Below are 26,666 nucleotides of genomic sequence, written 5' to 3' on the forward strand. Positions count from 1 at the left end.
TTCAATCACGTGTCGACAATTGAAGATGATAGGCTATCTTCCCACTGCAATCCGGACCCATATTGAGTCTGTCGCGCGTCGTCTATGAAATCTGATTCTAAAGTAATGTGAATATGACTTTTGAAGGCATAACACAAGGAAAAAAATAATTTATGTAAATTAAACACGATACTCAAATCGAATCAACAAAACATGTATCGTATACCGTGAGTCGTGCGTGTACATACACTTCCTATACAATGTTTAATTCCTTATATTATACATAATTTTAAATATCGTTTTAATTTCCTTCAATTACTTTCATATCTATTCAATCATGACGTGATAGTAAGAAGATGTTGATGCCGTAAAATCTGTTTCACCCTTTTCTGATACGTATTAAAAAGGTAGGCACTGAAATAAATTATGGTCCTGTGGCAAAATTGAATATTCCAGGTAATATGAGTACTGAGATGGAATCCAACTTTGGAGTAATTAAAATATTTTAATATTTAAACCTTAAAGTAATAATCTAATAGAGTCACCCTAACGGAGAAAAACTATTATATGATTATTGACCATGAAGTTAGCTACATTTTACTGCAGAATAACGGGCCGTAGGTACTTGGGTTGAGAATTGTAGCGCAAACCGAAACCGTCCATTATACGTTTGTTGTTAAACTAAAAACCAAACTAAAACCAAACCAAAATTTTGGAACGCTTTTGTTCTGTGCAATAGAGCTTAAGGGCTTCTCTAGAGAATTATTACTTTGGAATTTAAACCATACAGGGCGACTGGAACTAAACCCGCCATAGCAAATTTGCATATAGAAGAGGTCATTTGCTAATTATTGGACCTGTATTTCCTTTGCTAAAGTTTTATAGTTTGGGAAATATGTCAATTTTTATACATTATTGAGATTTTTCCAAAATTTAACCTTCAAGCATTCAGAACTTTTTTTTTTTCATTAATTTAGTATTTTTTTTATTATTTGTTGGTAGTCACAAACATTTGCAATAAAAAAACGTCAGATTTTTCCTCAAACTCGGGTTAAAAAATAAGATATTAAGCTTTTTTTTTTTAAAAAGGGTGATGAACTAAAGAACTTACTTAGAGTAGAATAAATTATTGAAACACCATGTTTTTTCTTGTATTTCAGGTTAAATTGGATCATAAAGCTTTCTTAAAAGTATTTTTAAAAAATATTGTAATTATCTTATTTTTTAACCCTAGTTTGAGGAAAATTCCAACGTACTTTAATCACAAAGTGTTTTTGACTACCGAAAAATAATAAAAAAGACTAAAATAATGAAAGAACTTAAAGTTATGAATGCTTAAAAGTAAAATTTTGGAAAAATCTCAATAAGGTATAAAAATTGACAAATCTTTCAAACTATAAAACTTTAATTAGGGAAATTAAGATCCAATAATTAGCAAATGACCTCCTATATGTGCGAACTTTCTATGATGGGTTAAGTTCCAGTCACCCTGTATACATATATTAGGATAATTCATATAGCGCCATTTCTTCCTCGTCTCCAATTATAATATATTACAATTATGATATACAGGAGCTAGATTACAGCACGTCTTGCAGTAAAAGAGCGCATGAATAATAAGAAATCTAGCCCCTATTGACATTTTTTTATTTTTTATTTGACAACGAAGTTAAGAGTTTTATTGATTTTTGAAATAAAAATAAAAAAATGTTTTTTTAAAAATGAAAATAGAAATTAGATTACAACAAGTCTTGCAGCTACTGAGCGCATGGATGGTTGGAATTCTACACCCCGTTTACTAAATTTAGATATTTGATAGTTGATAACATTTACCTATTTAGCTAGATTACTAATCGCCTTACACCTAAAAAGTCCATGGACGAGTGGAATTCTAGCAACTTAAAATTACCAATAAATTTACAAAATAAACATTTAACATAACAGTAAATTTTTAAAGTGTTTATGCTAAAAAATGATTATGATATATAGGAGCTAGATTACAGTACGTCTGCAGCTACAGAGCGCATGGACAGTAAGAAATCTAATCCTTATTTTTTATTTTTATTTAACAATGAAGTTTAGAGTTTTAGTGATATTTTAAAACCACGTTAGCAAATATTTGTATATAACCTCTTTTCGATGTCTACTGGTTTCGATACATACCCATCTCTTCACCAGGACACTAATAATTACACTTACAAGCATGTACAAACACGAATACTAAATCCAGAACACAATATTTCGTTATCCATTTCCCGATACGCACATTGGCAATCTAATTATAACGTTATGATGATGAGTCTTACGCTTCAGGCGCCAGTACAAAATAATGAAATATTGCAGTAGATTTCTAGTCATAAAACAAATGTTTCACGTCCACCCTGTCAGAAATCGAACCTAGAACCCTAAGCATCGTAAGCGATCGCGTTAACTACCACATTACGATTGGAACCTATAATTATTCCTCGGTTTTCTGATTAAAGATTCGTTGAGTATAAAGAAACTCGGCTTAGGTTCTTGTATTATTCCATATTGTATACTTCATCTTCCATGACACAGAACAAAGTTTAAATTTACAATATATTAACTTCAGATAGTTACATTATTTTAAATGGGTCAATATTCAATGTAATTAATAATTATTGTGAACATATAGATTTATTGCTTAAAATGGATGATGCAAAATGGATAAATTAATAACTAATTTAATGAAAATGTCCATATATGAAAATCATGATCTGTACACATTTTCTATCAATCAATCAAATCACTCAGTGTCATTTAATCGAGGAGACATAACATTAATGATTCCTTTAAATAGCGTCTTATAAAATATACATTTATGGATATACTAGCTGCAAAGCAATAATTTAAGTAAAACAGCAGTCATTATGGAATAATAAATATATAATATATGGGCACAAATGTTTTTTTTTAAAACATGGTAATAAGGACATCCAAATGGTCAAGATACGTTGCGATTGGTATACCAATGCAATGCAATTGGTGTATCATTAGGTGCGGAAAGCGAATGATGATGATGATGATACAAAAGTCCAGGCAATCAATTTGTTTATGACCCGTCTTTAAGGTCAGAATGATTTATTTAATATAGGCAAGATAGTACAACACAACAAACATTTAAAACAACAGGTAGGGAGAATAAAAAGGTATAAAATGTAATTTTAGTTGCATTGTTATTGGAGCCTAAAATTGCTACTAGTTATGTCGAAACCGTCAAAACAGGGTGTGCGTGACTCAAGCGCGTTCTATTCGCGTACTGTGGATGTGGCGCATCCCTTGAAAATTTGAAAACAATATGTGTTTTACAAAAATAACATTATTAAAACGAAATAACATCAACAAATACGTATTCCTAAAATTTTCACTGAGAACGTTCGGGTGTACGCGATTCAACGAATATTTTTAGTACCCAGCTACTAGCTACGTATTTGTATGTCCTATATCAACGTATGTACTAAATATCTAGGTATCTTATCCTCGATAGTATTCGTTGTATCCACGGGATGCTGCTTGTCGAGTTGCGTCTAGTCCCCTTGGTAATCTTCCGAATTTTTGCGCACGCGCTTTAGGATTATTACGTTTTAGATTTCTCCTACGAGACTCAAGTGAGATAAGAGCATTCAATTAGTATAATGCAAAGAAAAAACGACTCTATTAACGTTTAGCATAAAGTTTGAAGAAGCGTATTATTGACATTTGGCCCAAATTAAAGAACGACTGTCTCAGGTCATATTTTAGGTGCTTTAATGTTCAACCGTCCTGGAAGACCGTTGATGGTGATCTTTCAGATTTATTCGGCGGAATTAAGGGACGCGAAATTGACGTTTGAGGCGGTGAAAGTGCTGGCTAACGATACGGCTTCCTGAAAGCGTCTGGTGATGTCCACATGAAGAAGAAAATAAGAACACATACGGCTTCACCTTAAGACGTTCCTGTGCTCCGTTAATTTATTGATCGTTAACTATTAATTGTTACGATTGTAATGGACAACTTATACGGCGTATTACATAATTTCTCAAGCCCGCTTTACGAAAGTGATTATATGTAATACTGAATTTAATTTGACTAAAAATTCAAGGAATATTTTTTTTTAAATCCAATGATTTTGTCATCACACGCTGAAAATTTATTCAAATCAAAATTTTGTAAAACCATAAATAAACATATAAAACATAAAAGATTGATGTGTAAAGTTTATGATATAAGTTTGTATGTATATTGTATATTTAAGATCATACATACTAAAAATAAGAACGTGATTATTTTTTGTCAGCATCCCTACTGATAAAAGTCACCGCACGCGCCTGGTGTGTGTTAGTAAGAGTATAAAAAAATGGTGTAAGTGGGGATTATTGCGGTGTAGAATATCGTCACAATATTATTTTTTAAATATGTTATAATGAAATCACTCACCACTTTCCCAAAACTGTTCATAAAAAAGGTGTCTTTCTTCAGTTTCGCATATTTACTGTCGATTTTCAAAAAACTAATCACGCGAAAATTTTACAATCAAACCGCGGAAATAACAAAACAAAGAAACTTTATTGTACCCCTCACTGCAGTGTTGTCAATTTGTGATTAATCAAATATACATGGTCAGTATAATCACCGTTTTTTAATTTCCCAGAATGATAGTGAGGGAATACAGTATTAGTTCCAAATAGAGACCACGGCCGCATGCTCCGGATCCCGCTTCGGAAAGGAAGAAGAACGTAGTAATACAAACAAATCAAATAACGACATAAAACCCAAATACATATAGGAAACCTAAAAAGAATTTGCCCTTTACAACATGCACTCAAGCAACAGAAGAAAAACAATACGTATACCAAAGCAAATTACTACATCAAATTATCAAGACACAACTGGTAAAGATTTTAAAGATGTTGCAGAGTTTAGTTAGATGATGTCGATGTCGAGAGTATCTATTTGATTCTACAAGGTCAGGGCACGATGATGGGTGAATTTGTTGCTGCATTTGTATTGAATTTAGGTATGTGAAAAAGATGGTGTGTCTTGTCCGCCTAGTTGGGATATTTAAATTAGTCGAGGAGAGTAGGTACCTATGGGCAGTCAATTTGGCGATTGCTCGCCGTGTATTTAAAGTCAGAAGCAGGTGACACGTACTATTGTTGCTGTATTTGAAGTTGATATTTTACGAACTTGTCTTGAATGTGTTCTATGTTATCCATATACATATGTTTTGTATTGCATTTATATGATCATTAATTTTCATTTACGATTCATCATGTTCAGTCGTATAAAGCGAGACATTTATTTTAAACTAAACAATCAATTCTCCCTCTGTAATTCTATCGTATTCGATGCTCCGATTACAATGAGAAGTCGATAGAGTTATCTTCAACTATCTTTCCAGTAAAATAAAATGATCGATAAAAAATTGTGGTCACTAACCCTCGCGCTCTAAAATATTTTGCTGAGAATTTCATTTACCTTTTTGATCATGATCTTTTGCTTTGCTCTTCTCAGGAGAGAACACATTTTGCATTCCTCGACATGGCGCATCATTTTTCAGTTATTCTTTTTCTGTTCAAGGTGCTTGACTTTGGAATGAGCTACCTCTTCATATAGAAAATGCACCTTCCTTAGCCACCTTCAAGAAACGCCTAAAACATTACTAAATACCCTTAGAATCCTAAACTCTCTGTATTTTATTGTTTTTTAAAATATATACGCATTTTTATCCATTTTCTATCCTTGGTTCCTCTTTTTCTCTCTTTCTAAACTTATTATCTAATTCATCTGCAAAAAATTGACAGTGTATGGCGGCCTTGTTAGTGAAGTTACAGCTGTCAAATTTAGAAATTATAATAATTAATGTTAGACAAATTATCGTGGAAAGTTACAGTGTTGAGCAAGGCGTGAAAATTATGAAACTTTACCATCAAAGTGTGTGCTCAGTTTAAAGAACGTTTCGGTCGAAAAATCTTCAGCCGCGAAATTGCAAAATCGATGCATTTGGAGAGACAACAACCAACATGAGATCTATCAGTAGCGAATGAATCCAAAAAGACACTGTTTGGTGTGGATTTTAATCCAATGGCCCGGACATTTAAAACAAAAATCCGAATTTTCTAATTTTGAATTTCTTCTATCTTGATGTTAGGTAGGTACCATAAGGATGGGTCAAAGGAAGGATGGGAACGAAAGGTAATCGGCCAGAAATAGTATCGATAAATGCTGTTATTTATTTAACTACACTATTTTTGTTGTTTTTTCTTTTCTTTTCATTTAATTATTTTGATTGAATTATTCTCTAAAATATTTTATTTCAAATTGCGTCTTATCATCTTACGTTGTAATTAGTTAACTATAGATATGATATTGTAAAAGGTACAATGAACCGTAAATAAATACATTAATAAATAGTTAAGGGGTCAAATAAAAAGAAGGAAAAAAAAAAAACCAATAAAGCTATACCAACGAAATAAAAATCAACGAGGAGAAAAATTGAGTCTCAAAACTCATTAAACAAGTGAATGTTACACAGTGTGTAAAGTGGCCACTTGAACCGGCCAATGACAGGTCATAAGCCCTGTAAATGCCTAGACTTCCAGATTCCCTTATTTAAGGTATTCTCCATCCCTGTTGTAATTTGTTAACATTAAACAAGTGTATAAAATTAAATGTTCAAAAAGTTCCAAGAAGAAATAAAAAAACGGAGAGACGTAAAAAGCTAAAAACAATTGAAAATATTCGTTATTGATAAATTAAATTGAATTAAATTGATTGAATTAAATACGTCGATGTCAGTAAAAATGCATTTGAGTTCACCGTAATATGGATATAAATTTAATTATTCATTTATAATATACCACATTTTTATGCTGCTTTTTAAAATAACCGTTTAGTGTGAAAAATACAAAGATTAATAAGTATTTTTATATGCGCATCCCTAAATGAATTTTTCCAAAAACTACTTGGGAAAATTATGTATAATATGTTTTTTAAATAAAAAAAACTAATTGATAACAGTGACCGTGAAAACCTTCGTACCCTAAAAAAAACATCACTTTGTAATACAGGCTACGGACAAAAATACGTTTTGGTAATAACTTGCAATTTGCAGTTTACAGGAAATAAATTAATACTGCGATTACTCAGAAGAAAATGCCTATTAGTTTCAAGTGAAGCGGTTCATTTTATCGTCATAAGTACAGGTAATTCTGTCTAAACACGAGTTAGTTAAGCTTGTGTGTTTCTGCCAATATTAACACAGCAACTGCATATTAATTTTTATCTTAACTTTCTACGTGCCTATTGATTGTAAAACTGATCGTTTACCATACGCGATACACGCGATTTGATTAGCTAGTGACAGATGAGATTTTTTTCCCCATACTTCGAAAGAAAGTAATTTTTATCACGAATGAAAGCATCCGTAAAAACGTATACTTTTTTCATTCAAGAATAAGTGTATTTAAATATGTATATGAGTTTTAAATATGTTTTGTAGTTACTGAACAAATTTAGATGCAATTGTTATTTCGAATATCGAAAATCGATTCGAATCGGGTTGTGGTCCCGTGGCTGGTATTGCAGACTCACGGATCAGAGGTCCGAGGTTTAAATTCCACTTTACCTAAACTTGATTTTTCCATTTCTGAATAGTGAGCTATTTACAACTCGATGAAAATGGCCACCAAAATTGAAGCACTAGGCTAAATTATAAAAACTGTTTTTATTCTATTTTTTTTCTTCTTTTCCTCACAAGTTTATTATTTTTATTCATTTGTGTTTTGTACTTAATTTTAAATTTTTTAGAAAATTTTATCTTTTTTAATTGTTACATATTATGTTAGTTATAGGTATCTACATTGCAGGGGCGAATCGTGTAAAGAAGCGATTATTCGTAGCTTACCATTATATTATTATGTTATACGGTGACTTTATTTACAGAAAAACAAACAAATAATTACCATTTCTTATAAATCATTGCCACCATTTGTATGTTTCTTCAAATATGAATAAAAATATTAATAAAGCCCGCCCTGTGCCAGTAATGAGCCAAGGAACTATCCGATTACTCCAGCTTATTTCTTCATACAAATAAGTGTACTATATTTTGAACACATTAAACCCAGTAGCGGGATTTTCTCCTAGAGTAAACTTGCAGATTACACATATTCTTTGAAGAATCTTGATTTGGAAAACAGTATTTCAAACATTATTTCTTAAGGACTATTCTTATTTGAGATGATACTTTTGACATATGACTCGCAACACATGCGGCGCTCGACGCGGCCGTTTTTGGAATTATTCATTTCTAGAACAAATCGGCCGGTTGCCATTTCAATCGTAATAAGAATACCTAAAACTGACTGAATTAATTGTGCTATTTTTTAAAAGGTTATGTCTTAAATTAATGGGTTATATAACTACACAATATAATATATCACGAAGTTAGGTCGTTTGCGTTGATTTCATAGATGAGAGTTGTTATGTCACACAGAACCACAGAAAAAAAATGGCAATTTATAGAAAATATACTTTATATCAGGGGTGGACTGCAGGGGGCTCAGAGGGGCTCAAGGAAGCCCCTTGTTAAATTTGACTTGGGCCGGCAAGCCCCTTGTTAAATTAAGAGAAATCAATACTCTCAAATCAAATTACATAAATGAAATTTCATTGAATGGTTTAAATGTATTATGAAACATGAAGTTTCTGCACCAATTTTGGAACACTTCACTCTTGAAATCTGAGGTAGGTAAGTACATTTACAAATAATATTAAACATTTGATTTGTTGAATTAAAAAATTTTCTATCATAAAAAACAAGTCATATCATTTTGTCGTTTGATGTGCATATTAAGTATAATTATTTTTAATTATAATGTAATAAAGAGGTTGCTGACTACTTTCCTTGGAGAAATTGGTCGCAGGGAGTCTGAGGGGTTAATGGCGGCTGTTAGATGGCCAACACATGTTTTAATTTAAATTGTTAATATATATTTTTAGTTTTTTGCTGATTTAATTTTTTTGCTGATTTAATTTTTAAGATCCTCATGACTTTTTAACTTGTTTTAACTATGTATTTATTTTTTTTAAATTTTTATCACATCTTTTACTTTATTTTTTAATATGCTGTTTTTTTTTTTCTTTCTTTAAATACGCTTTTTGCTATACAACATACATTCATTTTTTTATTATGACTTTAAATATGTTTTTTACTATGTATTCTGTTTTTATGTTTTTACTGCATTTATTACTTTGTTTTAATAATTTTTTTTTTTTGCTACGTTTTTTTTACTACATTTTTTACTATGTTTTTACTACATTTTTACTATGTTTTTACTACAATTTTACTATGTTTTTACTACAATTTTACTATGTTTTTACTACAATTTTACTATGTTTTTACTACATTTTTTACCATGTTTTTACTCCATTTTTTACTTTGTTTTTCACTTTGTCCTGTATCTTTATAACTGTTTCTATAAATTGATTACTGTCTTTTATATTTTTTGACTGTTTTAGAACGGGGTAAATAGCCCTAGTTAGACAGTCAAAGCAACTTTACATAAATTATAATTTTGTGTATGTAATATAATGATAATAAATAAATAAAAATAATAAATAAATAGTGTTTTGGATAGTTAGAACAAAATTATACACCTCGCCCCTCCCTCTTCCCCTCCACCCATCACACGATCCCCCTCCCAACAACCCCCCTCACACGAGCTCTTTGTTAAAAAAATTGGCAGCCCCCCCTGCATTATATAATGTATCTACTATGTAGGTGTTAAGTAAATAACAGCATTTATCGATACTATTCCTGACCGATTACCTTTCGTTCCCATCCTTCCTTTGACCTATCATTATGGTACCTACCTAACATCAAGATAGAAGATATTCAAAATAAGAAGATTCAGATTCATAAGGAAAACAATACAACATTTTTGACTTGACATAAAATCGGATAAAAAGTGGTTGGAATCGTCGCGCGTCGAGGAAAACATTGTTATATTATAGTTAATTTTGTGATCCAGTGCCAGAAATTGAAGAACATTCAGATTATATTAAACGTAGGTATCCATTCCATATTCTTATTCTTTCTCAAATATTTCCCATTTCACAAAACTGAATGAAATTCGATTTTCATTTACAATCCGCCTTTTCGTTAACAGTAGGTACAAATAAATGATATTTTTTTATAGTTTACATGTAAATATAATCACCGTTTGCCACTGCTACATTGTTGTTTGAAATTAAATATGTGTTTGTTTAATATGGTAGAATTGGCTCAGCACTATTTAGCCATTTTTCTGTAATATAATTGGGTATTTTTATTATTTCTATACATTGGCAATTAAAAATTACACGTGGTTAAATAATATTTATTTTAATTTTCATGGAAACTGTAAAATGTTTTATCGTAAGTAATTACGTGTGGGAAATTTGCAAGCTCAATGTAAAATAATATCACCATAGTTTTTCACTCGCAAACAACCATTAATTATGTTTTCTCCGTGTGATACTTCTGATGCACAAACACTTTGTGATGGGATTTAACGCTAAGTGATCACGGAAAATGCGCTTCATACTTTCCATCAGTGAAACGCCTTATTAATACCCATGGCTGTGGCCATAGAGAAACTGATGAAATACTTAACTAGGGATCCTAGTTCCTCATTCTTTTTTGATAATTTTATAGGAACTAAATCACAACTCGATTTGCAGCTACAGAGCGCACGGACATTTAGAAATTTACCCCCTATAAGCTATTTACTCTACAAAAAAATAACCAAAAAGAGTTTTTAATTAATATATAATCAAACAATGTTTTGAGTATGTCCAAATGTTTGCGGACTGACTGGATTTCCTGCCTAGGGATTTATTCAGATATAAATTTGTTGCAACACAGAGGGAAAACATTTTTAAGAAGGGAATATGGAAGTCTAGGCATTCACAGGCAACGCCTGAAAACATTTTCCCCATTTTTGTACTTTTTTTACCAGTCAGTTAATTAAAAAATGTTTCGAGTATGTCCAAATGTTTGCATACTGGCTGGATATCCTCCCTAGGGAGTTATTCAGATCTAAATTTGTCGCAACAGAGAGGGAAGACATTTTTAAGGAGGGAATATGGAAATGTGGATGATCCACATAGGCAGAATGGTAAATGTTACACAATGTGTAAAGTGGCCACTGTTCCAATGTTCAAAAAGTACCTGCTCAGCACCATGCAAAGGAACTGATAAAAGGGTACTTGTAAAAGTTTGCCTTCGACTTAATAAAGCTCTGCCGAAATCAAGTGAGGGTTATCACTAGAGGCCGCCCAGGGCACCGCAGATTGAACAAACACCTTGCTAGAATGAACCTTTCCGAAACTTCTAGATGTAGGTTCTGCAGCGCTAATGAGGAAAAACCTATACACATTCTATGTGAATCTGATAAAAGGAGCCTCATCCTCGGGGTACCACAGCTTTAACTTAAGGATGTTAAAAAGCTCGTCCCCTGCCCAATAGATCTGGGCTTGGAGGGGGAGATTTAACAAAATGTAAAACTTCGCTTTCCACACAGTAGCCAGGCTCTTTATAAGGCTTGGAGGGCGAGAGCTATTCACGGGGACCCGTCACGACAGATCTTGGCTACATATCGCAAACAAAAAAAATTGAGGTGGGAATATGGGAATGTGGATGTTCAACATAGGCAGAAAGGTGAATATTACACAATGTGTAAAGTGGCCACTTCAACCAGCCAATGACAGGTCATAAGCCCTGTAAATGCCTAGACTTCCATATTCCCCTTTCAAAAGTGTTTTCCTTCTCTGTTGCAACAAATAAATAAATAATCATATCTAAATTTATTTCAACTTATTAGCCCCCTTTGTTGGACCCTGTACATTGTAATAAAACAATAAATATTTTTCATAAAATAGAATATTCTCTTAAAGTACACCGCCAACACATGTTTCAATAATTTGTCTCACACTGTTCCATTGAAATATTGCGTATTGGCTCTTTTAAAATTTATTTTTAAATTTGCCTACACTTAAGATAATATTTAGTTTCATATAAATTATCCTTACACTGTATAATATTCACCAGTCTGAATATGCCCATTAGAGGGTGAAAGCGCTAATTGGTAAAAATAAATAAGTGGAAGTGTACCAAATATTTTTCAAATTTACAACGTATATGTAAATATAAGTTATTACATAGTTTACATATAGAATTTAGATTACCTTGGACGTGATGTATCTAGTAGGAATGTTATATGTATGTAGGAACGTATGTATATCGATTAAAATTTCAAATAGATAAGTACTTGCATGCATATTTACTACAGCCTCAGAGTAACAATTATTTATAAAAGCCCTTAAGCTCTTTTGCATAGAACAAAAGCGTTCCAAATTTTCGGTTTGGTCTTAATTTGGTTTTGAGTTTAACAACAAACGTGCAATGGGCAGTTACGGTTTACCCTTGAAATTTTCAACTCGAGTATCTACAGCCTGTTGTATTTTATTTTATTTTTATTCGGATAACCAACAGCTACATATATCATATACGAGTATTAAAAACAAAACAAATAACAAATAAGCCAATTACACGTTTTCACAAATAGCATTAGGTTAAAAAATATTCTCAAATATAAAATAAACAATGATTTAAATACAAAAGAAAAAAACGCTTCAAAATTATTTCAAAAGCAAACGCCGCACGTCATTATGATTATTCGCAAATGAATCCATGTTGTAATATCGCTAACCCAAAGCAACAGTTTAATATCTAAAGAACCTATTTTTAGATAATCGGACTTTGAGGTTGCGAAGGGTCTGACGGAATTAAATTATTTAAAGTAGATTATGAATACTATATTTTCACATAGGTTAACTATCTAACTTCAATATTTACTTATTTGAAAATACGAATTTATTTCAGTTATTAAAATATCTGCAAATGTTTATCTGACTGTTGATTCGGGCTAGGGATGTGTGACTAACTTCGTGGTGAATAATAATATGATAGTTTTTCTCCATATGGTTGACTCTATTAGGTTATTACTCTAAGACTACAGCGTTGTCATAAAAATAAAATAAAGCTTTTAATTTTCCAGTAGTCGAGTTGATATAAACAAGCAAGATGCAATAAAATGAACGCATTTATGACCGTAATTGCATGTCTTTATAAAGTTATTTTAATAGTACAGTACATGTGTGTTTGCTGCATGAATACTGCCAATTATGGATCCAAGAATAAGTACGTAATCATATATGATTACTCCGATGTCCACTACAAAGAGAAACAGAGTAACAGAGTAACAGAAAACGATAAAAGCTCTCCGGTCATTCTCGAACCTGACCCCACAAGACAGACGGAGCACCTCTAAGCCGGGCCTGCGCCGTAAAAAGGAAGTTGAGTGGATTCATTTTTGAAATATTTTATTTCAACATCGGTTAAGTTCCAGCGCGTTGGAGTGGATTTATTTATTTATTCATATTTTTTGCTTAAAAACTATAGTTAATAATAAAAATAATGTGACCTCACTGGGGTTTCCCGTGCCAAGGACACATAACAATATACTTTTTTTAAATTGCATTTAAGAATAAACAAATAAGACTAACTTAAAAAAACGAAGATAATTAACAAATATTCAGACAGTTTTAAACACAAGGTATTTATGTACATCTATATCATTTATATTACAAAACACACACTGAAAATAACAAAAACCTAACATAAGCTGTACACTTGTGGAGCAGTTGGTTCAATATTGGTATGGGCGAATGAGACAATCCATTTTACTTCTACCTAGCTCAATTATCCATTTTTTTATAGCCTTTTTAAACATTTTCTCGTTACTTATTGCTTTAATAGATAGTGGAAGTAAGTTATATTAATAATACAGATCTGTCTTTTTTTTCTTTTTTTTATTGAATTTTTTTAGTATAATTTCATTCCCGCCAAACTGCAAAAGCAGTTTTTTTGCAGGGATTTCTCTCTTTAAATATTTTAGTAACACAATATATTGTGTAGGTACATAAAAATATTTAAAAAATCTTAAATATATCAACAAAATAAAAGCAAAAAAAATATGTAATAAATGATAGTAATAATAATCACACTTTATTAGAAAAAAATACAATATCTTTATTTACTACATAAATACTAAGGTAATAGATTTCTCTGGATTATGTCTAGTCTGTCTTACCAGGTAAAACCTGTTTTAAGGCAGACATTTTTTTGCAAATATAAACAATAACATGACTCATCATCATTCCCTTTCCGCACCTAATGGTGCATAGGGCGCTGCATTGGTACACCAATTGCAGCGTATCTTGATCATTTTTGTTACATGAAGGGTAAGATGATCATTCTTACGCTTCAGGTACCAGTCCAGGGACTATGAAATATTCTAGTTTGAAAACACCCTTTTAAATAAATATTTCATACCCGAATCGAACCCGAGACCTCTTGCATGGCAGGCTTACGTGCTGACCACTACACACCAACATGACTACCTACTAGTTAATTTATTATAGAGTTACTCAAAATTGAAATATCCCTTTTATTCTTTTAGAATGTTTTTGAGTAAGTTTTCGGATTTTTCTCTACCTAAATCCAGTTAGCATTTTTTTACAAATGTATTTAATTAAATTCGGGTCATGGTTTTGTAATATTCGGGTAACATATTAAATATTTTGGGGCCTAGAAACCTGAAATTTCTTTGCCCGAATTGAGAGTTTGTGGTAGACCCCATGACCCATCCTTTAGTTTGACTTCTGGTAGTGTGGGAGTGTTCCATTTGGGATTTAGTAGAATAATTTGCTCTCACAAACATGGTTATTCTAGCTATATATATATATAATATATATATAATACATCGTATTCCTCAAACAACTTGACACTTTTGATTGCCGACCCTGTATATAATAAAATAAATGGAAAACATAAATAGGCTGCTATCTTATGAATCCGAATAGCAAAACATAACAAGCTTTAATTTAGTAATGAATAAAATATCGTTATGTTTCAATGTTGAGAGCTTAGACAAGAATGCAAGAAATGTTACCTAAAAATAGCGAAGTAGACTGTAATGCACTTCGAACGACCAACAAAGGTTGGCATATAAAAAAGGATTCGCTTTGTTAACAAAGATTGCTTATTGTAGTAATCTTGTTCGTTTAAGTGCACTTTCGTATAGCATAGACATGCTAACAATTCCGACATGCGTCCCCGTCTTCTCTTAGGACTTCATTGCTAATGATTTGTCAAGGTAAATATGTACAACTTTTATTTTCTACGTAAAGCAGTTTTACATGTAGTCATGAATTGCATGCGTACAGAAACAAAGATTTTGTTATTTATCCCTACAAGAATATCAATTTGAATAATGTTTTTTTTTTAAAGTTTGATAAGACTATAAAACACAGTGGAATTGTTATGCTTTCGGAAACACCTATTTTTTTGGGCACAAGTAAATAATTCAACTTAAAATGTAAAATACGCCTTTACAGTACATATTGATTGTTTCCATTTCATTTTTTAAGTATTTATAAAAAAATACGATTAAATGATAACAATTTTGCCAACAGGTTTTATTCAACAATATTTCAGTATGCCCAAATGTTTGTGGACTAGGCTGGATTTTACACTCGAGACATTTATTAAGATTTTCAGAGAGAGAAATCATTTCTGTGAAGAGAATATGAAAGTCCAGGCATTTACAGGGCATATGGCATACCATTGACTAGTTTAAGTGGCAACTACACATAAAAATATGACTTTTAACTCCAACTTCTTTTGTGTTTTATTTTTTTTAAAGGAATATTTGCCCTCTTATCATTTACCTAAATATTTCATTTTGAGGGCCATTTTCAGTGAGTTGAAAATAACTCACTATTAGAAAATGTGAATCAAGTTAGGTAGAGTGGGATTCGAACCATGGACCTTTGAGCCGTGCGTCTGAGAGACTATCCACGGGACCACAACCCGATTCTATTTTTATTTTGTCTTATAATTGCGAAATCGTGTTTTTATTTTCTGTTTTTTTTTTAATTTTTCTTAATTTTATTCTTTAAAAAAATGTATTTTCTCATTCCTAATTAGTAGTAATTATTATTATGCAAATAGTGTAATCATATGTTTTAATGTAAAGTATCTTCACCGATAAGTAATATAAATTGGCTTAGCGAGTCATCTAATAAAGGAAATAAAAAATACCGAGTTAAAAATTGATATTATATGAAAGTAATAAATAAAATAAAATAAATAAATATAATACATAAAAAAAAAATTTTTTCATTTAATTTATTTTGGTGCAACTGGTCATAAAAGGTTTTGAAAAAAAATCCATGTCAGTAATATTATTGATAAAATTTTGACGGTTTTTTGGACTGGAATAATATTGTGATTAATTTTATGTCCACGGTGGCGACAGTGGAGGGGCGGGTATGATTTTCACAGCGATTCTAACCACCTCGAAAAGAAATAATATTTTTTTCAATTTATTCATGTTTTTTAGAAAACCTCCGTTAAATCTGTTCCGATAATTTTCATTTACGTCTCAAATTAACGCAATTTTTTTTGGAAAGATTGGAATGAACGAAATTCACATTTATCGCGCAATCGATCATTTTCGTATTCATAGGGTCTGAGAATCCCATCTCCGGTGGGTATGAGTTGAACGTAGGTATGCAGAAAACATCCAGTCCACAATTTCAAAAAATATTTTAAAAAAAATATCGAGTGCAGAAGGTCGATTCTATATTCTACGAAAAACAACCAGGTCACTTTCATACAAAAAACTGTAATAATCACCTTCTAAAAATAGTGTCGATCACAACTACGTTCAGTTAAAAGTTTCAACGAGATTTTAACGCGTGGTAATGATTGAAACTTTTGGTAAACCTTGATAAATGGCACTATATCATGTTATTTTTTTATTTTTTTTCATTTTCTTTTACTTAGGAAACATACAGTACAGTTACATAGTTTTATATTTTACACAGTTAGACTTAATTCTAATGGACCAGTGAAGTTTCCAAATTATATAATAATTATATGTAAGGTTAAAGTACAAAATTAAAGTACAAAAAAGAGAAAGAATAATTATCTAGTCATTAATGCACCCAGAATGTAACTTTGGAATACACGGAGCTCAGTATATTTTTCTTTATAATAGAATAGAACATTATTATTATAATTTATTTTTTTAAAATATATAAGTTATGCTTAAAAATAATTATGATTGTCAGATTTCCGATGTGAGGTCATTACACGTCATTCCAAGTTAGTTCAAATTATTATTGTAGATTACAGATTTCATTCGGCACGTTTGATTAAAGTGGCAATGAAAATAATTATAACAGTTATTTTTTATAAATATTTACACAGAAATGGAGAACCCCATTAAAACAATAATATTTAAGTCACCACGCTGTGTAAATGTCAGAAAGTTATTTTATAAAAAAAAAAACTATATAAATTAAAAAACTTTCGGTAATTTAAATTTTTTCTTCCATTACAAAGCATTCAAACATATCATAAAACAAAATAAAATAATAATAAGAAAAAACTCACATAGGCATAGCCTGTGCGTAGGTATAAATGATTTTATCAGTTTTCTCAATAAAAATGCACAATATAAATATTTTAATACAAGAAACAAAAAATAAACCTAACGGAACAAAACAAAAATCAATGTTTCCCATAAAACTGTATCTCCAATAATTTTTTGTGATTTGTTTATAAAGTTTCAACTATCTAGAGACGGCGGACGACGTTTAGTAAGGGTTTCTTATATTTTTTCATTTTATTAAAACTTATATGAACGTCATTTGAATAGTAAAATGTTATTTTAGTTATATACTATTATTGGTTTTTTTTTAATTAAGAAAGAAAATAGAAATAGAAAAGTATTTCTCAACTTTCACATCTGTAGATTATTGTGGAAAAAAGAAGCTTAAACCTTTATTAAAGTAGGTGAGATCATAATTATGTGTTGCTACCTCGCTAGCACCAAAATAGGTAAAATAAGATGCTCGTTCTGAAGAAACAGCTTTGTGTAAAATAACTTCTTAAAATTTTAACCTTTAGAAAACTCCCTGCTCACGAATTGAACACAACACATTCTTTTCGATATGATTTAACGTTTAAGACATATTATTTGATATGATTCACTAGTAGACGTAACTTAGGAAGGGCATTCAACTCTCCTCTTCAGCTTACATATAACACAGATTCGCATCTTAGAACCAAATTTTACAAGTAATCATAATGAACCCTATCAAATATTTCATGAAAAACAAATAAAATTTAATTTTCAAACAAAAAAAATTTTAACAAAAAAAAATATATTTAAGGATCTTAAAGAATAAACCAAGCAGTCACATTTAATGTCATGTTCAGATAACAGAATTCTGTGATTGTGCAATTTCCAAAACATTATAACTTTTGAACCAAATGAGATAATTTCAGCGTATAAAGAATTTTTGATGTAAAATAATTATTATTTTGATAATAATAGTATGTAATTTTTAAATAATTTTCATATTTTGCTTTGTGTGTAGATGAAATAATTCAATGAGATAAATCTCACCCGCATAAAAAAGGTTTCAGCTCTTTAATTTCACAAAAATTAAGACATGAAAGAATTGAAGGAATGTAGATGTTTAAATATGGGCAGAACGGAGAATGTTACACAATGTGTAAAGTGGCCACTTAAACCAATCAATAACAGGTCCTTAGCTCTGTGAATGCCTAGACTTCTACATAACCTTTTGTAATTTTTTATCTCTGTTGTAATCTGTTAATATTAAAAATAGTATCAAAGTTTCAAAAAAAATATATTCACCTACATATTTGGCGAAGCCAGAATTTTTTTTTCAATTTTTATACTTCTTCATGGACCAGGTGGATTTATCAACAATATTTTAAGTTTGTCCAATCCAGTCCTTGTCTACAAAAATTTGGACAAACTAAAAATACTGTTACTATTTTTGATTTTTAACTATTACTAATGATCAAACAACCCATGTTAAAATTTTACTAGTTGAGTTATCAACAAATATCATTAATCTCATGTTATTATTTTATTTAAGCATTCTTTTTATGTGTGTGAGCATTTTCTTATTGTTTATCCTTTCTGTTTTTTTTGTTTATATGCTTATTATAATTTGTTTATGCATGTAAATTGTCTTAGGCCGATGTTATCATGTTTTGGTAAAAGACTTTAATAAAGAAAAAAAAACTGCCATTACTGTAACTACAATCAAAGTTATTCATCAAAAGTAATTATTTTAATAAACAATAACACACAATAATTACCTACAGAACATATGAGCTCAGAAAACAAAACGTAAAACGTCACTATTAAGTCATTTTCAAAAAGTGAAGTTAGAGAAATTATATATCTCATCATCATCATCATCAGTGGCGCTACGGCCCGTTGTGGGCCCTGGCCTCCTCCGGAATTTGTCTCCATTCGTCCCTGCACCCCGCGGCTCTTTTCTAGTTCGTCTGGCCAATCGCTCTAATGTCACTTTCCACATTATCCAGCCATCTTAATTTTGGTCTGCCTCTGCTTCATCTGCCTTCCGGAGTGGTATAAAGAATCTATTTTGGGGTACGGTTATCATTCATTCTGTGCACATGGCCCAACCATTGTAATCTTCTTATCTTGATGAATTGTGCAATGTTGGATTCACCATACAGTGCCTCTAATTCATGATTAAACCGTCTCCTCCATTTTGGTTGACAGCATCAAATATTTTCCTTAATATTTTTCTGTCGAATACCCATACCATATTTTCATCTCTTTTGGTCATAACCCAGTATTCGGCACCATATGTAATAACCGGTCTGAAGAGAGTTTTGTAAATAATGGTCTTAGTTTTTCTAGTGAGCAATTTGAATCCCAGATGTTTAAACAAGCCATAATAACATTGCTGCCGATAGCCGTGCTCTAATCTCGGTACTATAATTGTTATCATTAGTCATTTCAGTACCTAAATATTTAAAGGAATTGACATTGTCTATGTGGTGTAAACAACGTCAATTGCCTGTTGTACGTAATTATATATTATTATTTTTTTATTATTAGGCAAACAAACAGTATGTACACATATATTGCCAATTTTTTTGTATATTAGTGTAAGAAACTCATGCACACAATACAATAATTTAAATTATGTTCAATATAATAAATGTAAAAGAAACGAAATGGAAAAATTGGATATAATAATAATAAAATTAAAAATCCGTTTCTCTCAAAATTTCTATAATTTTTGACCTAAATTTACATACATTGTCACAAAAAATATTAGCCTCGGTAAATATATTGTTTTGTTGGTCGCATATTCTAGGTATTGTTGAATGTTTAAAATAGTTTGCTGACGCGTTTTCAGGGTAAAATTTTGTCTTGTCGGTCTAGATGGCACACGGAATGGAAGTCTTTCAAGCAGGTTTGGAGAATCAATTTTATTATTTATAAATTTGTATAAAATAACTGGTCTAACATTATTCTTCTATTTTTTAGAGAGTTTATTCCACGGTACTGCATACTTTCAGCATGATTAGAAAAGTTAATGTTTAACCGGTAGGCGACCTGCTTTAAAAAAACATTGTTGGACCCTTTCTAGTCTATTAATACTTACATTATAGTAAAGTGACCAAATAGGAGTACAGTATATTTAGATATCGTTAATTTTCTGTGCAATATTGGATTTTGTGAAATAATCGATGAAGAGATATTTTATTTTATTTTATTTGGGAAATCAACAGTTCTACATACATATTTTTAGTAAACAGACAGATAAAGTGTATAAACTCAGAACTAATAACAAATTTCCACATAGTATACAAAGTTAGTAAAGAAAATATATTACATATCAAATAAATAAATAAATACAATTTATACATATAAAAATGTTATTTTCATGTACTCAATAATCAAAGAATTTTTTAATATTTATTTTAAGAACATTAAGTTACTGTAAATTGGGCGGGATTAGGACAAGAATGCTTGAAGACAGGATAAGGAGGGGAAGGGAGATGTACATATTTATTATTATAATGTCTACTAAGTTACATAATGCATTTTTAGTGTAAATTTTAAATCTGACAGAGTGATGTTTGGGTTATCAATATTTTTAAATTTTGTATTGTACATTGAAAAAGTCCTACGAAAAAAAGCATTTTTAACATACGATGTTTTACTTATTGGTACATGAAACAGGTGGTACCGTCTACAAATCCTGGCTGGCACATGTATTGTTATTAAACCAAGCAGCTCTGTACAGTCAACCATTCTTTTCATAATTTTGTAAAGCAGTAGTTGGTCCGCACACAATCTGCGGTATTGTAGAGAAATGATTCCATGGAAGGTGGAGGCAGTGAGAGTAGATACATAAGAAATACCGGTTTTGTATTTAAGATACTTTATGAATTTGTTTTGAATATTTTCTATTCTACTTATAGATATAGGATTCCATATCTGAGATGCGTATTCCAAATGGCTTCTGACAAATGTATAATATAATGAAATTAGAGCCTTTGGATTATCAAAGTGTTTACTCATTCGAATTATGAAACCTAACATGCACAATGCTTTGGAGGTAATTTTATTGATATGCGATTCAAAAAGTAGTTTTGAGTCTAAAACAATTCCAAGATCTTTAATTTCGTGCTTTCTCATTAGTTCATTATTGTTTAGTTTGTTATCAAAATTAAGAATTTTTCTTTTCCTTGTGAATGTAATACAGACACATTTATTTAAATTCAAAAACAGTTTATTTTCAATACAATATTCAGTTAGACGATTAAGATCGTCTTGAATAATATGTTATATAATATGTTTTATCTTTTGTAGCGATAGAATAGATAGATTTAACTACCATGTTTTTGTGCGCACATAAAATATAGTAAGAAGTGTGGGATTACATGTTTTATCTATTGTATATCCTTAGAACTACAACTGAAGGATGAATATCCTGTTAGCGCAGTGCAATAAAATATTTTTCCGCGTTGTTTTCTCGAAATGCACAGATATTCGATACTAACAATGAAATGATTTATTTTCCAACATAACGAGTGATGTAAATCGATTTCCAGTCGAGTTCTTGCAATCTGTCTTTGGGTCGTTCTTAAATAAGATATATTTAATCCTGTTTTCAAGATGCGTTTCTCAAACTATCGGAAGTTTTATTTTAAAGAAACATTAACATATTACAACAGAGATGAAAAACATTTAAGAGAAGGTAATATGAAAGTCTAGGCATCTACAGGGCTTATGACCTGTCAATGGCTGGTTTAAGTGGCCACTTTACACACTGTGTAACATTCACCATTCTGCCTCTATTTGAACATCTATATTCCTTCGATTCTTTCATATATTGATGTTTGTGAAGTTAAAGAGCTGAAACCTCTATTAATGCGGGTGAGATTCATCTAATTGAATTATTTCACCTACATACTAGGCAACGCCAGAAAATGTTATTTTTTCAATTGTTTTACATTTTTTTTTTAAATTTAAATTTTTTTTTTTGCACCACAACAGGCCAGGAGGCCTAATTACAGTGATGAATTACATCAAAGAGCACCCAGGCTTGAGAAAAATCACATTTCAATTTTTGTGTTCTCACCGGGAATCGAACCCGGAACCTTCCGTGCGTGAGTCAAGCGTCTTGACCACTACACCACGGAGGCCGCCAAATTCGTTTTGCCAAAAATTGTTTTCAGGCGTTGCCTAGTATGTGAAATAATTCAGTCAGATGAATCTCTTCACAACAATACAGGTTTCAGCTCTTTAACTTCACTTAAATCAACAAATGGAAGAATCGAAGAAATATGGACGTTCAAACATAGGCAAAACGGTGAATGTTACACAGTGTGTAAAGTGTCCACTTAAACCAGCCTTATATTTACAGGGCTTATGACAGGTCATAAGCCCTGTAAATGCCTAGACTTCCATATTCCCTTATTTAAGGTATTCTCCATCCCTGTTGTAATTTGTTAAATATACCTAAACTGTAATAAAAAATACATAAATATTTATAATAATAAAATAATTTAATGCAAATAATATCAGAATACAAAAAAAATATGTTGAAAACCAGTGATTTCCGTCATTGTTGAATACAGATTTAATGGCGATATCGCTGAGTATAAATATGAAATGTTATTTAAGCATTATATTGATGTGTTTAGTGTTAAATTATATTTTAATTACCTGTTACAATACGCAATACTAATAAATCATCAATACCTAATGTCCGTGCGGTCAAATCGTCTGAGTTTGGAGGTCATAAGGTGCTAAACAAAAGAAATTTGTTTTTTTGTTTTGTTGAAGTTTCTAAATAGTTTTAACCCTTTCATCCCGGAGTTCATTTAAATATCCCCAAAAGTTTATTACTCCCGCACCTACCAAAAGTAAAAAGCAGCGAGTTTATATATATACTTTTTTAAATTCCTAAGTCCATTTTTTTTCTGCTTATGTTGGTAGTCAGCATTAGCCATAACATTCCATTTTTTACTTTGACACTGGCTCGTTTGTTTGCTTTATAGTAAATTTCCGTCATATTTCTAGATTATATTTTACAGTTATTTTTTTTATAAAAAAATTCATCAAATAATGTAAATATTCGTATGTATACATTATAAGATAAAAATACATATTTCTTTAATTTTGTAGATTAATTATCAGATTGAGACCAAGTGATTATTAAAAATAAACGTAAAATAACTTCTCAAATATAATAATATATAATTTACCAAAAATATTCAAATAATTGTTTTAGTACATACGTCATCATCATTAAATGCATCTGATGATTTATAATGCACAGTAAATGCAGCATATCTCAAACATCTGTTACAGGATCGTGAGGTGGTCGGTCTTACGCTTCAGGTATCAGTTCAGGAAAAATAAAGTATTGAAGTGTAAAACCACCTTTAAAATCAATATTTCACTTCCACACTGTCTGGAATTGAACGCAGGCCCTCAAGCGCAGTAGGCAAACGCGCTAATCACTACACTACTGAATGGATGTACCTCCACTCGATTTCCTTAGAATTTTTATCTGAGAATACCTACCCATCGAGCCTAAAACACTCGTATAGGATTATGGTTCAATTTGACACTCACAACTGTATTCTTCATCTGCCCGGGCACAGACAAAATAGAAAATATTATTTATATCTACGAAAATTAATCCCGGTCTGAAATGGTTAAGAAAATCTTTTCTAAGTCCATTCAAGATGTGAATCTATGCATTTTTTGTAATGCCAAAAGTTGTATTTTTTTATATATATTCACAATCGTTTATTAAAGAGGTTCCGTCTCTGTTTAAATACCTGTTAATACATTATCTATTGCGTGAATAGTTAGTACGTAGTAGTATTTACAAAATATGTTTTTAAAAAAGTTCACAATAGATTAATAAGGTACAATAAAATAGTAACAAAGTCAAGAAACACAATATTTTAAAATATGTTTATTTTTAAATTACTAATAAAAATTAAGGAACATAGTTAGAGAAAAAGAGTATAAAACTGGCAAAACCCAGCATGTAAAAGATTAATCTCTCTCGGTAGGTTGTTCAACAGACCAATAATTTACCCCACAGGCAACATCAACGGTATATATATATATAACGGTATAAATATTTGTATGTAACCACTTACTGACTTTTCTATGTCTACCGGTTTCGAGACGTATCCGTCTTTTCGTCAGGACAACAATCAAACTAACATGCAAAACCAACTATACATCTTCACCATAGTTGTTGCACAAAAATATAAAACCAACACGACATGCATGCACATGTACTGATTAGAACAAACATGCTCATAGACTACAACATATTCTCGTCACCCACTCCCTGGTCCCCACAAAACCCATATAAATGTAAGCATTGTTTTTTTAAACAAATTGGGAATAACGTAGAAAATATATAATATTCTGATATGGAAAAAGTTTTCATTCATGATTTTCGTGTTTTCATTCGAGGACAGACAAAATGGCTCGCAGTTTGCATTGCGTCACGTCACTTTGACGTCATACGTCGTGCCCGCCGAATGCGCTTCTAACAAACGGTGCATACAAGTATGATGCTGATAACGTAATACGTGTCGTTTGTTACATAGGACGCAAAACGTCTCGTTATTAGGTAATTAAAAATTTGTGTATAATCAAACATTGTAAAAAAGTTATTCGAAGTCGCGCGACGCACAAAAAAAAGAATAACAAAGTTACCATAATATTGTTTTGCTTATTTAAAAACAAAAAAAGGAAAAATAACCTCTTATAAGAAATTAAAATAAAACTATGTGTGCATGCTAGTTATGGAACAATGCACAGTGACTCAGAACGTTAATGGGAGCTATGTCATGTTAGATTTTATTTATAAATAATATTATTTATATGTAACATGGTTTCTATTATTTTCTGCTTTGTAAAGAGGACTTAAGTCGTATGTTGTGGTTTTGATTTTTTTTTAAATATTAGACATTTTTACAGATTTAATATTTTAATATTTTACTAAAACTAAAATCCCTCCAAGCCATTTTCTGTAGCTTGTTGGTAGAGATTATATTCATAATAATTTACATAATATTTTCTACTTTTATAAAAACAATGAATTAACAGATCTAATTAACAGCCGCAAAGATCAGAAAATACATTTACATATGTACAAATAATATTTATTCTTAATTTTGTTTTAGTACAACATTATATTTGGAAAATTTAATTAAATTAAGGTAATATCTAACTAGGCATCTACAAGGTTTATGATTTGTCTTTGGCTGGTTTAAGAAGCCACTTTACACACTGCGTAACATTCACTACTGTTTAATTTTATGGTAAAAAAATATTTCATCTACCCATGTGAATTTCTTAATGTCTAAGATTTTTTTATTAAAAAAAAAAAATTGTGTTCTTAGTGCCTATGATTTATCAGAATATTTCATGTTTCGGAGCCATAATTTTCCGTCAGTCGTAAATAAGCGCGTTAGAGAAAATGGAATCAAGTTGAAGTGTGGAGTTCAAACCTCAAACCTTTTTATTCAAAGTTTGCTACACTATCATGGAACTACAACCAGTCTTAAATGAACAAAATTCAACTAATGACGTAATTATATATCAAATGTATATATATATGTTGTATATGTTTTTCCAACCATAATTTAAAACGTTTTATTTCATATTTAAATTTATTTCAACAGAGAGGGAAAAAGTTTTCGAGAAGGGAATATGGAAGTCTAGGCATTTACAGGGCTTATGACCTGTCATTGGCTGGTTTAAGTGGCCACTTTACACACTGTGTAACATTCACCATTCTGCCCATGTTTGAACATCCACATTTCCTCAACTCTTCCATCTGTTGACTTTTGTGAAGTAAAAGAGCTGAAACCTTTATCGCGTGGGTGAGATTCATCCGGCTGAACCAAATCACCTACTAGGTTACACAGTGTGTAAAGTGGCCACTTAAACCAGCCAATGACAGGTCATAAGCCCTGTAAATGCCTAGACTTCCATATTCCCTTCTCGAAAACTTTTTCCCTCTCTGTTGAAATAAATTTAAATATGAACAACTCCCTAGGGATGAAATCCAGCCAGTCTGCAAGCATTTGGACATAATCAAACATTGTTTTATTTCATGTTCATCATACCTTTCTTGTCCTATTTTGTAACATGTTA

This window comes from Micrasema longulum, unplaced genomic scaffold (genome assembly GCF_059751315.1).
Source record: "Micrasema longulum isolate JH-2025_06_02 unplaced genomic scaffold, ASM5975131v1 h1tg000331l, whole genome shotgun sequence".
Classification (NCBI taxonomy): domain Eukaryota; kingdom Metazoa; phylum Arthropoda; class Insecta; order Trichoptera; family Brachycentridae; genus Micrasema; species Micrasema longulum.